Here is a 12,639-nt window from a genome sequence, read left to right on the forward strand (position 1 = left end):
AAGCAAGATTATGGATCACAACAAAAGCACAAGAAGTAAAACAGAAACAATTTTGATTGCATTAATAAGTGGTGTTGGCATGGTACTTTGCATGAAAGTTAAGTGGCAACACCAAACTTAGTGTGCCACTGTCAATCTAGAATGTTGCAAGTACCCAATGAAGATTGAAATTCAAATTGTTGCATGGCAACACCAAACTTAGAGTGCAATCATATGCCAAATTATTGAAAGTAAACTAAGCAAAGCAAGGAAATGTTACCTACGGTTGGGTTGCCTCCCAACAAGCGCTCTTTTAATGTCATTAGCTTGACATGTTATTCACGACTTTCTTCCTCTTCTTCCAGTTTGTTAAGAGGAATGACCTCAAGAGGAAAGAGGAGCCAGTTAATGCCCCTTGTTTTGAGTGCCTCTCCCCAGCAAGCCTTCTTCTGTTGTTAGCTTGAGTAAACTTGCTTGTTGGGGGTAGGGGTGGGATGGCTTTTGGTTGACCTTTTCTTCTTCATGAATATTGTCCTTCTTTTCTTGATCACCATCCTTTTGTTAGTGTTCATGTTGATTGCCTTTACCACCTTGATTTCAGGACTTGGGTATTGTATGATGGTTGGAGCATCCTCTTCATCAAGAACTTCTTGAATTGGTGGTTCAATGAACTCACCCTCTATGCAACTCTCTGTTTCCTTAGAGTGTGGACTCCCTTGATTGACTTCCTCCCTTTCTTCTACATGATGTTGCATTGAGTCTTTTGGGAATGAGTTTGCATGTTCCTTTGTCACCACTAGTAACCTCTGTGGGTATGGAGCCTTAGGCTTATATACTCTCATAACCTCCTCCTTCTTCATAGAAATCTCACTTGGTATGGGTGTCTCTTTCTCTTGTTCTTCTGATTCCTCCCTTGGGTTTGCCATGGTATCACTGAGAGAATTGTGGGTAGTAATTTGCTTTGATAGATATCCAACTTGTGCCTCAAGCTTCTTAATGGCAACCCACCGGTTCTGCATAATGGTTTTTACTTCCTCTTGGAAAATCCTTGTGTCCTTAGATTCTTTCAAGAGCATTGCCAGTAGGTTCTCTATCTTTGATAGCTTATCCTCGAGGGGAGGGTGTGCAGCTGGGGTGAAATTTGGAGGTTGAGGGTGGCTACTTTGTGAATGGAATTGGTTGTTTTGTGGTTGTGTGTTCTGAAAGTGGTATGACTCTTGTGGGTAGTGGATTGAGTTTTGTGGATGGTGAAATGAATTGTATGGATTTGGGATAGACTTTTGTGCTGAGGTATACTCAAATGATGAAGAATTCAGGCATGTAAAACTTGGAGGTGAGATTGTATAATTGAGAGGTGATGGCTCTTGATGACTGGGGTATGAATGAGTGAAATCTCTTTGATTTTGATATTCCCAGCCACAACTTGAGTAGTGATCAATTTCACCAAAATATGGACCATTTTGTGGCTCTGGAAAGTACCCCATTTCATGTTCTTGATACTCCCACCCACCATGAGCATAGTAAAATGAATCATTCTGTGGTGGTGGAGAGTTTCCCATGAAATTTGATTGACTAAAATATGATGGATGCTCCTTTCTTTCCTGCAGAAAGCTCTGTCTCAAACAATAATCACCAAAAGAAATTGGAATCTCCATTGTCACAGATTAGGAAATTCCCAGTGAGGCAATATCACAAACAGTTAGTTAGCAAAAGAAAATAAAGAAGCAAAAGAAAATAAAGACAAAAGAAAAGTGTCTAATCTAGTAAATCAATCAACCGGTAGTTTGTTAATCATAATTAATCCCCGGAAACGGCGCCATAAACATGATGCACGGAAAACTTGTCTCTCAACAAATCTCCCTTCGGTAAGTGTACCGAATTTGTCATCAAGTAAAAACTCAAAATAGAGTGAGGTCGAATCCCACAGAGATTAACGGATTTAGCAATCAATGGTTAATTGATTATTCTAGTTAGACGAATCATATTGGAGTGATAAGCAGCAAGGAAATGTAAATTGCATGAAAGTAAAGAAAGCGATAAAGTGCAGAGAAGTAAAATGGCAAGAAAATAAAATGTAAGAACTAAAAAAAATAAAATGAACATTGGGATCAAGAGATATTGCAATCCTCCGGATCAAGTTCATTCTCATCTCTTCCTCAATCAATGCATTCATTGATCTCCTTGGAAATCTTAATTGATCGAATTCTAATTTCTTGGAATTCAATCTCTCAAATCTTGATCAATAGCCAATTCCTTGGTCAATTGCTCATGAGAAGAGATGAAGTATGGTCACTGATTATACCACATGCATTTCCCAAATCAAGTGTTGGAAGGATTATAGTCACATATCCATCCACACCCAATTTGGTCCAGCATGAAAAAGCATTTCTAGCATGATCTCTTCATTCCTTTTCCAAGGTTCAGAAGAGATCCAAGTATAAATAGTTTCTTTTTCAAGATAACTACCCAATTGGATGAAGATCGAAAGCTCTCTAGTAAAATCAAGAGGAAAGAAAGAAGAAGAAGAATAAGAACTACACTTAATCCATTGAATCACAATAGAGCTCTCTAACCCAATATAAAGAGTTAGTTGATCATTGCTCTACAAAAATAGAAAAGAAAGAAAGTGCAGAAAAGTAAAGATGAAGATAAAAACTGAAATTGAAAATTCAACATTCATAAATGAAAATTACAACTAAAAGAAAGAGAAGGAAAAGTGTGTGAGGGGAGGGAGTCCGAAGACCCCTCTTCAATCCCCCATTCCAGAATTCAGTCCCCCCTTTTCAAGCTTCCTTTCAATGTAAAAACTAAGGCCTTTATATAGGCTCTCCTAAATTACAAAATGAAATTAAAAGCAAATTACAATTAAATGAAAATTCCTATTCTAGATGCTTCTTATGGACTTGATTGGTTGACAATTATGGGCTTACTTGCTTGAGCTTTGAAGTGGACTTGAGAGAGAGTGAGTCAAGTTGAGGTCCAGGTGCTAAAGTTAGTGCTAAAGTTAGCCACTCTAACGTTACAAGTGTGGCGTTAGTGTTAAAGTTATTGTGGCTAACGTTGCACTTGCTGCCCAGTTGGTGTTTTTGGGGCTTAAAATATGCCTCTTGTTTGTGCTCCAATTTCATGCCTAATATAGAGTATTATATATCGTTGGAAAGCTCTGAATGTCAGCTTTCTAACGCAACTGAAATCACCTCAATTGGACCTCTGTAGCTCAAGTTATGCCCCTTTGAAGTGGACATGGTTGCTGGCATAGTTGCTAGCGTTAATGGAAAACTTGAGTGCCATTAACGCTAGCGATCAAGGCTTTATTATTGCCAGTTTCTGAAGCTCAAACTTAGTGTCCACCCCATACTATTATATATTGTTGGAAATCCTGGGTGTCTACTTTCCAATGCCTTTGGAAGCGCATCATTTGGAGCTCTACAACTCGAGTTATACTTCTTGGAAGGTGAAGAGGTCAGTTGGCCTTAATACAGGTTGATACCATGTTCATCATTGCACTTTCGGGGCAGGTTTTCTCCCTCAAATTTAGTGTCAACCATGTAGCGCCATATATGCTTGGAAAGCTCTGGAATCCTACTTTCCAATGCCACTGGAATCACCTCATTTGGAGCTTTGTGGCTCAAGTTATGCGTGTTTGAAGAAGGCATGGTCAGGCTGTCAGGTGGGACTTTTGCCCACGTTAACTTCCACGTTAACTAAGTTAACGTGGGAGTTAACGTGGCTCATAGTGGCTTGTTTGGCTCATTCCAACGTTAGTGACAATGTTGGGTGTCACTAACGTTGGCGATCACCTCCCTTCTTCACGTTAGCTTCCACGTTAACTAGGTTAACGTGGGAGTTAACGTGGCTTATTGGGGCTTGTGTGGGTTCCTTCCAACGTTAGTGACAATGTTTGGTGTCACTAACGTTGTCGACCACCTTGTTTCTTCACGTTAGCTTCCACGTTAACTAGGTTAACGTGGGAGTTAACGTGGCTTATTGTGACTTGGCCAACGTTAGTGATAAAGTTGAATGTCACTAACGCTGGCTTCCCCTTTACTTCTTAACGTTAGAGGCCACGTTAACTAAGTTAACGTGGCAACTAACGTGGCCACTTATGAGCTTGGTCCAACGTTAGTGATAATGTTAAGTGTCACTAACATTGGCTCCATTTCCTTTCTTCAAAGTTAATGCCACTAACTTTTCTCTCACTAACGTTGTGGCTTTCCTTCCTTCCACGTTAGTGCCCACGTTAGTGTAACTAACGTAGCTACTAACGTGGCTCTTCTCTTCTTCTTTTGGCCTGAAATCAATCAAACAAAGTGCATCAAAGTCTTGCTCTTAATCATGGGATCATGCATCATCCAATTTATCATATAATTCATGCAAAATTCTCATGAAATCATGTAAAGTGCACAATGTATGCTTGAATCAAGATGTAAGTTAATATCTACCCAAAACTAGCTTATTTTTTAAGAAAATGCATGAAACTACCTTAAAAACAGTAAAGAAAAGGTCAGTTAAACTGGCCAAAATGCCCTGGCATCAGAGCTTGGACCTGGGATTGGCACGCGAAAGTGACGCCTTCGCGTGGCTGGGCAGAAATCTCATCGATGCATACACACGTTTGACGCGTACGCGTGGATCGCAAAAACCCAGATGACGCGTACTCGTGACCCATGCGTACGCGTGACGCTCGGCACATGACTTCTTTAATGAAATTGTGGCTGAAAATTTTAGGGGAGCTCCAGGCCCAGTTTGAGTTGAATTCTAGAGGGAAAAAGACCTAAGGGACTAAGACATGAAGGGGATTCACACATTACACACTTTCTTAGCTAGTTTTTGGAGTTTATGTTTTTAGAGAGAGAAACTCCAACTTCTCTCTTGGTTTTGGCTTTCTCATTTTCAATTTCACTTGGATCCTTTGGTTATATATGATTTTAATTCAATTTTACATTGTTCTAATTTGTAGATCTCATTCTTCTACTCTCATTTTAGTGTTCTTGTTACTCTAGCATTGTAGATCTTGGATTTGGATCTTGTTACTTTGATTTCTATTAATGCATTGAGGAATTTCATGTTCATTGTTGTTAATTGCTTTATGGTTGTTGATTGCTTGTAGTACATAGCTCTAATTTTGAATCCTCTTCTCAATTTCACAATGTCTTGCATTATTGCTCACTAAGTGCTTGATGAGAGAGAAATTGTCGTTGGTAAATAATTTCTTAAAGAAATCTCGTTGTAAGCATAGTTCTAAACCAACAAACAATTCCTCACATCAAACATTTGGTTGTCACAAGTACAAACCCCTATAAAAATAATCGAAGTATTCAAACCTCGGGTCGTTCTACCTAGAAATTGTAATGAAGTGTTCAATTATTGGCTATGAAGTATCTTTTGGGGTTTTTGAGATATGAAACAAGAAATGTAAATGGCAAAAGAAGTAAACTAACAATTAAGGAAGCTCTTGGGAAGGTATGAGAATTAGAAGTCCTATCCTAATTATCGTCATCAATTGTGACATGAGAATTGTTTACTGCTCCGACTTAGTTAACCTCTAACTATGAAGGAAAGTCAACACAAGTTGACAAAACCCTCTAAATTCAACACAAGATAAACCCTAAAAATGGGGTTTATCATTGCTTGAGAAAATGTCTACTATAGTTATAGAGTAGATCTTCACTCTTGGCTTGGGGGTTGGGTAATTGGAAACACTTGAATTGTCAAAGCGTTTTGTTGATTAATAATTGGAAATTGCTAATTGATTTGAATGACACTAACTCTAGTCTTTCCTTAGGATTTAACTAGGACTTGTGGACTCAAATTGATTACCTCCGCTTGACTTTCCTTCATAGTTAGAGGTTAACTAAGTGGAGCAATAACCAATTCTTATCACAATTGATGGAGGCAACGAGGATAGGAATTCCAATTCTCACCCCTAGCCAATTCTCACTTGTGTCCCTTAGTCTCATTGTTACTTGTTCATTGTTTTAATTCAAGTCTATTTGCATTTCTCGTATCCAATCTCAAAACACCAAGAGAACTCCTAACCAAAGATGTGCATCTTAAGGCAACTCCTAAGGAGAATGACTCGGGACTAATACTCTCAATTATTGATTTTGAATAGTGGACACATGATGAGCGGATAATTTATACGCTTTTTGGCATTGTTTTTAGGTAGTTTTTAATTTGTTTTAGTTATTTTTTATTATATTTTTATTAGTTTTTAAATAAAAATCACATTTCTGGACTTTACTATGAGTTTGTGTATTTTTCTATGATTTTAGGTATTTTCTGGCTGAAATTGAGGGACCTGAGCAAAAATCTGATTCAGAGGCTGAAAAAGGACTGCAGATGCTGTTGGATTCTGACCTCCCTGCACTCGAAGTGGATTTTCTAGAGCTACAGAAGCCCAATTGGCACGCTCTCAATTGTGTTGGAAAGTAGACATCCTGAGCTTTCCAGCAATATATAATAGTCCATACTTTGCCCGAGTTTTGATAATGCAAAATGGCGTTTAAATGCAACTTTCTACCCTATTCTGGCGTTAAACGCCAGAACTGGCATAAAAGCTGGAGTTAAACACCCAAACTGGCACCAGAGTTGGCATTTAACTCCAAGAAAAGTCTCTACATGTGAAAGCTTCAATGCTCAACCCAAGCACATACCAAGTGGGCCCAGAAGTGGATTTCTGCATCACTTACTCATTTTTGTAAACCCTAGGTTACTAGTTTTCTATAAATAGGACCTTTTGCTATTATATTTTCATCTGGGGATCATTTTTGAGACTATCTTTGTATCACTTTTGATCTCTTGATCACGTTTAGGGGGCTGGCCATTCGGCCATGCCTGGACCTTCATCACTTTTGTATTTTCAACGGTGGAGTTTCTACACCCCATAGATTAAGGTGTGGAGCTCTACTGTTCTTCATGAATTAATGCAATTACTACTATTTTTCTATTCAATTCATGCCTACTTCTTCTCTATGATATTCACTCGCACTTCAACCTGATGAATGTGATGATCCGTGACACTCATCATCATTCTCACTTATGAACGCGTGCCTGACAACCACTTCCGTTCTATCTGCAATAGCTTGAGTGTGTATCTCTTAACCTCCTAGTTCACGACGCATGGTTGCCTCTCCTGACAACAGAGCCCTCCATTCCATGAGATCAGAGTCTTTGTGGTATAAGCTAGAATCAATTGGCAGCATTCTTGAGATCCGGAAAGTCTAAACCTTGTCTGTGGTATTCCGAGTAGGATCTGGGATGGCATGACTATGACGAGCTTCAAACTCGCGAGTGTTGGGCGTACTGATAGACGCAAAAGGATCAATGGATCCTATTCCAACATGAGTGAGAACCGACAGATGATTAGCCCTGCGGTGACAGCGCAGCCGGACTATTTTCACTAAGAGGACGGACGGTAACCATTGACAACGGTGATCCCCCAACACACAGCTTGCCATAGAAAGGAGTATGAATGATTGGATGAAGGCAATAGGAAAGCAGAGATTTAGAAGTAACAAGCATCTCCATACGCTTATCTGAAATCCTATCAATGAATTACATAAGTATTTCTATCTTATTTTCTGTTTTAATTATATTTTAATTATCAATATCTCAAAACCATTTTAATTCGCCTGACTGAGATTTACAAGATGACCATATCTTGCTTCAAGCCGACAATCTCCGTGGGATCGACCCTTACTCACGTAAGGTATTACTTGGACGACCCAGTGCACTTGCTGGTCAGCTGCACGGAGTTGTGTGAAAAGTGTGAATCACGATTTCGTGTACCAACACACATTTTCTACGTTTGATGCATTATAGCTTGTTGGTTTAGACTATACTCACGACCGGAATTTATTGGTAAAATTCTATACTGACAAAATATCACGCATCAAGCGTACCACTTAGGAAGCCGGGTGTGGCACGCTAAGCCAAGCTAAGAAGCTAGGCGTGGCACGCCACTCAAACGGCAATCACATGCCAGGAACATGGTTCATTTTATGAGTTTTCCTTTTCCTTTCAGTTGTAGTTTTCTTTTCTCTTTTGTATTTTCTTAATTCTAGTAATAGGAGTAGTATAAATAACCCTTAGAAGTACTGAAAAGGGGGGTTGGCAAGTGGATTAGAAAGTTGGATTGATAGTTAGCTTTACTTTTACTTCTACACTTCATCTTCTCCATTTCTTGTACTTTTCTCTAAGCTATGAGTAGCTAAACTCCCTCTCATTGGGAGAGGGAGCTCTGTTGTACTTAATGGATTAATGATAGTGAATTTCTTCTTCTCTTCATCTTCCCTTTGATTTTCTAGAAGGAATTTTGTTCTTCATGCTAGTGTTCAATCATCTTAGGAAAGAGGTTGAATGCAAAATGGGTTTCATGGAAACCTTGGAAAAGGAAACATGAAACCATGCTTGAAATCCCTTCTCACACTTGAGTAGATCTGGGTTTCGGGATTGGATATGGTGATATATAATCCACCCACTATTTGGATCTATGAGAATGTGTGATATAATCAGGGACCAAGCATATCTCTCTTCATGAGTAATTAGACCAAGGAATTGGCTGATTATCAAGATTTGAGAGATTGAATCACCGAGGGATTGGGGTTCAATAAATCATGATTGCCAAGAGGTCAATGAGTTGCATGATTGAATATGAGATGATTTAGATTTAATCCAAAGAGAGCAACATCTCCTAATCCCAATGAATTTCCCCTATCCTTATCTTCCCTATTCTTTATAGCTTTCTTTAATTTCTGCTATTCTCCATTCCCCATTTACTATTCAGTCATTTATGTTTTAGCACTTTACATTCTTGTCATTTACCTTTCTGCACTTTATTGCTTTTCTTTACCTTTAAGTCATTTACATTTCTGTTTATGTAGAATTCTGCACTTACAATCTCTATTGTTTAGCTTGACTAATTCACCCATTGATTAAAATTGCTCAAATCTACCAATCTCTGTGGGATTCAACCCCACTCCTAGTGGGTTATTATTTGACGATATTTGGTGCACTTGCCAAAGAACGGATTCATTTTATATGGGGAGTGAATTCCGGTCATCAAGTTTTATGGCACCATTGCCGGGGAATGGTTTGAATTTGACAATGACTAAATTGATAGGTAGTTAGATTAAGCATTTTTGTTTACCTTGTGAATTCCTCTAAACTTAGTTTCCTATTTTCTTTTCCTTTAGCATTTTAATTTTCATTGTTCACTGTATATATTTCCATCCTAACGTACTAATCCACTATGTGTTCGATTAATTGCACCAATCAATTTAACCATAAATCTTAACAAGAGTGATTCCTTCACTTGTCTTTTGCTTGTTTGTTGCTGAATGTATGACAGGTAGAAGAGGAGAAACTTCATCCTCTTTTGATAGTGAACTTGAGAGGACCTTCATTAGACTAAGGAGGGAAGCAAGAGGCAAGGGAATAGTTGGAGAGGAAGTAGTAAAAGAAGATCTGGATGTTACTACGGAGGAGGAAATACATAATCATGTTAGGGAAGGTGCTTGTAACCATGTTGGGCAGGAGAGAAGAGTTCTAGACTCTTACATTACCCCAAATCTAGGAAACTGTGGAAGTAGCATCCTAAAACCAACCATTCATGCTAACAATTTCAAGTTAAAACCTCAATTCATCACCCTTGTTCAAAACAATTGCTCATTTGGAGGAAGTGCACAGAAAGATCCCAACCAACATTTAACCACATTCTTGAGGATCTGTGATGTAGTGAAGGCTAATGGTGTCCGGATACATATAAGCTGTTATTGTTTCCCTTTTCTCTCAGGGATATGGCATCGAAGTGGTTAGAATCATTTCCTAAGGAGAGTTTGACAACTTGGGAAGAAGTAGTAAACAAGTTCTTGGCAAGATTCTACCCCCTAAAGAGTTAATAGATTGAGAGCTGAGGTGTAAACCTTTAGACAACAAGATGGAAAAACTTTCTATGAGGCATGGGAGAGATTTAAGGACTTAACAAGAAAATATCCTACGGACATGTTCAATGGGTACAATTGCATATCTTCTATGAAGGGTTGACACAAGAATCCAAGAAGGCTTTAGATTACTCTTCAGGAGGCTCATTCAACAAGAAGAATACAATTGAGGAGGCCATAGACATCATAGAAACTGTGGTCAACAATGAGTACTTCTATGCCTCTGATAGAAACCCAAGAAGGGGAGCGATGGAGCTCAACTCCATGGATGCTCTACTGGCTCAAAACAAGGTGATCACAGCTCAACTAGCAGCTCTAACCAAGCAGATGAAGAAGAACCAAGTCTTAGCTGTCCAAGCTCAAGCACCTCCACAAGAAGAAGATACCCCAGAAGTTGAATGTGAATAGGAGCAAGCCAACTATGTGAACAATTCCTCCAGGCCACCATATGACCCCAATGCCCAAACATATAACCCAGGTTGGAAGAACCACCCAAATTTTGGGTGGAAAAACCAACAAAACCACAACCATGATCACAAACTATACCACTCTAACCAATACAATCACAATTCCAACCACCAATCAAGCAATAATAGACCCTACCACAACTCACAAAATGCATCCTACCACCCAACCCAACAACCATACAATAACCACTCATGAGATGTAGCATCCTCAGCCCCATAACCATGTGATATCAGCAACAACTTTGCAAGATTAGAAGCTGCTATGGCACAATTGACAGGGAGTATTGCCACTATTGCAAAGAGGTAATTGCAAGCTGAGAAAAAGATAGACTCAATCTAAGAGGAGGCCAGATCCAACATAAGGAACTAAAGGGCAGCAATTCCAAAACTGGAAGCACAACTAGGGAGTTTATCCAAACAGATACCAATGCCCACACACATATTTCCAAGCGATACTATGGCCAACCCAAGAGGGGAATGCAAAGCTATCAAACTAAGAAGTGGAAAGGTGGTGGAAGAGGCTCCCTCAAACCACAAATTGCAAGGAGAAAAAGCTACAATTGATCTAGGAAGAATGAAGGAAGAAGAGACACCCGAACTAAATCCAACAAAATAAGTCTTAAAGTCATATGTATCGAAAGTACCCTACCCACAAAGGCTGAGAAAAGATGGGAAGGACAGCCAATTTTCTAGATTCTTGGAGATCTTTATGAAGCTTCAAATCAACATAACTTTTGCTGAGGCATTAGAGCAAATGCCACTCTATGCCAAGTTTCTAAAGGAGCTCATGACAAGGAAAAGAAATTGGGGAGAAAAGGAAACTGTAGTGCTTACAGAGGAATGTAATGCTATCATACAAAAGAAGCTACCCCAAAAGATGAAGGACCCTGGGAGCTTCCCTGCATTATAGGAGATATCAACATTGAAAAGGCATTATGTGATCTGGGAGCTAGCATCAACCTTATGTCCTTAACCATGATGAAGAGAATGAGAATTGAAGAGGCCAAACCAACAAGAATGGCTCTTCAATTAGCTAATAGAACATTAAAATTTTCTCATGGGGTAGTGGAGGACTTATTGGTGAAAGTGGGAGAATTTATATTCCCAGAAGACTTTGTTGTGCTTGACATGGAGGAAGAGTCCAATGCATCAATCATATTGGGAAGACCATTGATGCACGAAAACTTGCATCTCAATAAATCTCCCTTCGGCAAGTATACCGAATTGTCGTCAAGTAAAAATTCACAATAGAGTGAGGTTGAATCCAATAAATCTCCCTTAACGGATTAAGCAATCAATGGTTAATTGATTATCCTAGTTAGACAAATCAAATTGGAGTGATAAATAGCATGAATTGTAAATTGATAGAAAAGAAAAAAAAAGCAATAAAGTGTAGGAAGAAGAATGACAGGAATGTAAAATAACAAGAAAGTAATAACTAAAAGTAAAAAGAAAAGAAAGCATTGGGATAGAGAGATATTGTAATCTCCAGATCAATTACTTTCATCTCTTCCTCAATCAATGCATTCATTGATCTCCTTGGCAATCTTAAGTGATTGGATCCCAATTCCTTGGCAACCCAATCTCTCTAAGCTTGAACAATTACCCAATTCCTTGATTTAATTGCTCATGGGAAGAGATGAAGTATGGTCACTAATTATAACACATGTATTTCCAAATCAAAGTGTTGGTAAGATTATATGTCACTATATCCATCCAAACCCCAATTTGGTCCAACATGCGAAAGAAATTCTAGCATGATCTCCTCATCCCTTTTCCAAGGCTCAGAGGAGATCCAATTATGGAGAGTCTCTTTTCCAAGACAACGAACCAATTGATTTAAGATCGAAAGCTTTCTAGTAAAATCAAGAGAAAAGAAAGAGGAAGATGAATGATAAAAACAAATTAATCCATTGAATTGTAACAGAGCTCTCTAACCCAATAAAAAGAGTTAGTTGTTCATTGCTCTACCAAAATAGAAAAAAAAAGAAGTGCAAAAAAATAAAGATGAAGATTAAAACTGAAATTGAGACTTCAACATTCATAATTGGAAAATTACAAACTATAAAATGAACTACTACTAAGGAAAGAAAAATAAAGAAAAGTGTGTGAGGAAAGGGAGTCCGAAGTCCCCAATAAAGAATCCCCCCTCCAATCCCCAGATGAATTGAATGTTAAAACTAAGGCCTTTATATAGGCTCTCCTAAATTACAAAATGAAATGAAACTAAAAGTAAATTACAATGAAAT

The 12,639-nt window shown here is 38.6% G+C and overlaps 1 non-coding gene across 1 annotated transcript; it reads right to left on the reverse strand.

Annotated features, from left to right (window-relative positions):
- Nucleotides 1-9,882: 9,882 nt before the first annotated feature.
- On the reverse strand, nt 9,883-9,988 carry LOC148580169 (small nucleolar RNA R71). The gene has a single exon (XR_015898400.1). It is a non-coding gene; the product is annotated as a small nucleolar RNA R71 (small nucleolar RNA).
- Nucleotides 9,989-12,639: the final 2,651 nt, after the last annotated feature.

Source organism: Arachis ipaensis, chromosome B10, assembly GCF_059453495.1.
Source record: "Arachis ipaensis isolate K30076 ecotype BB chromosome B10, ASM5945349v1, whole genome shotgun sequence".
NCBI classification, from domain to species: domain Eukaryota; kingdom Viridiplantae; phylum Streptophyta; class Magnoliopsida; order Fabales; family Fabaceae; genus Arachis; species Arachis ipaensis.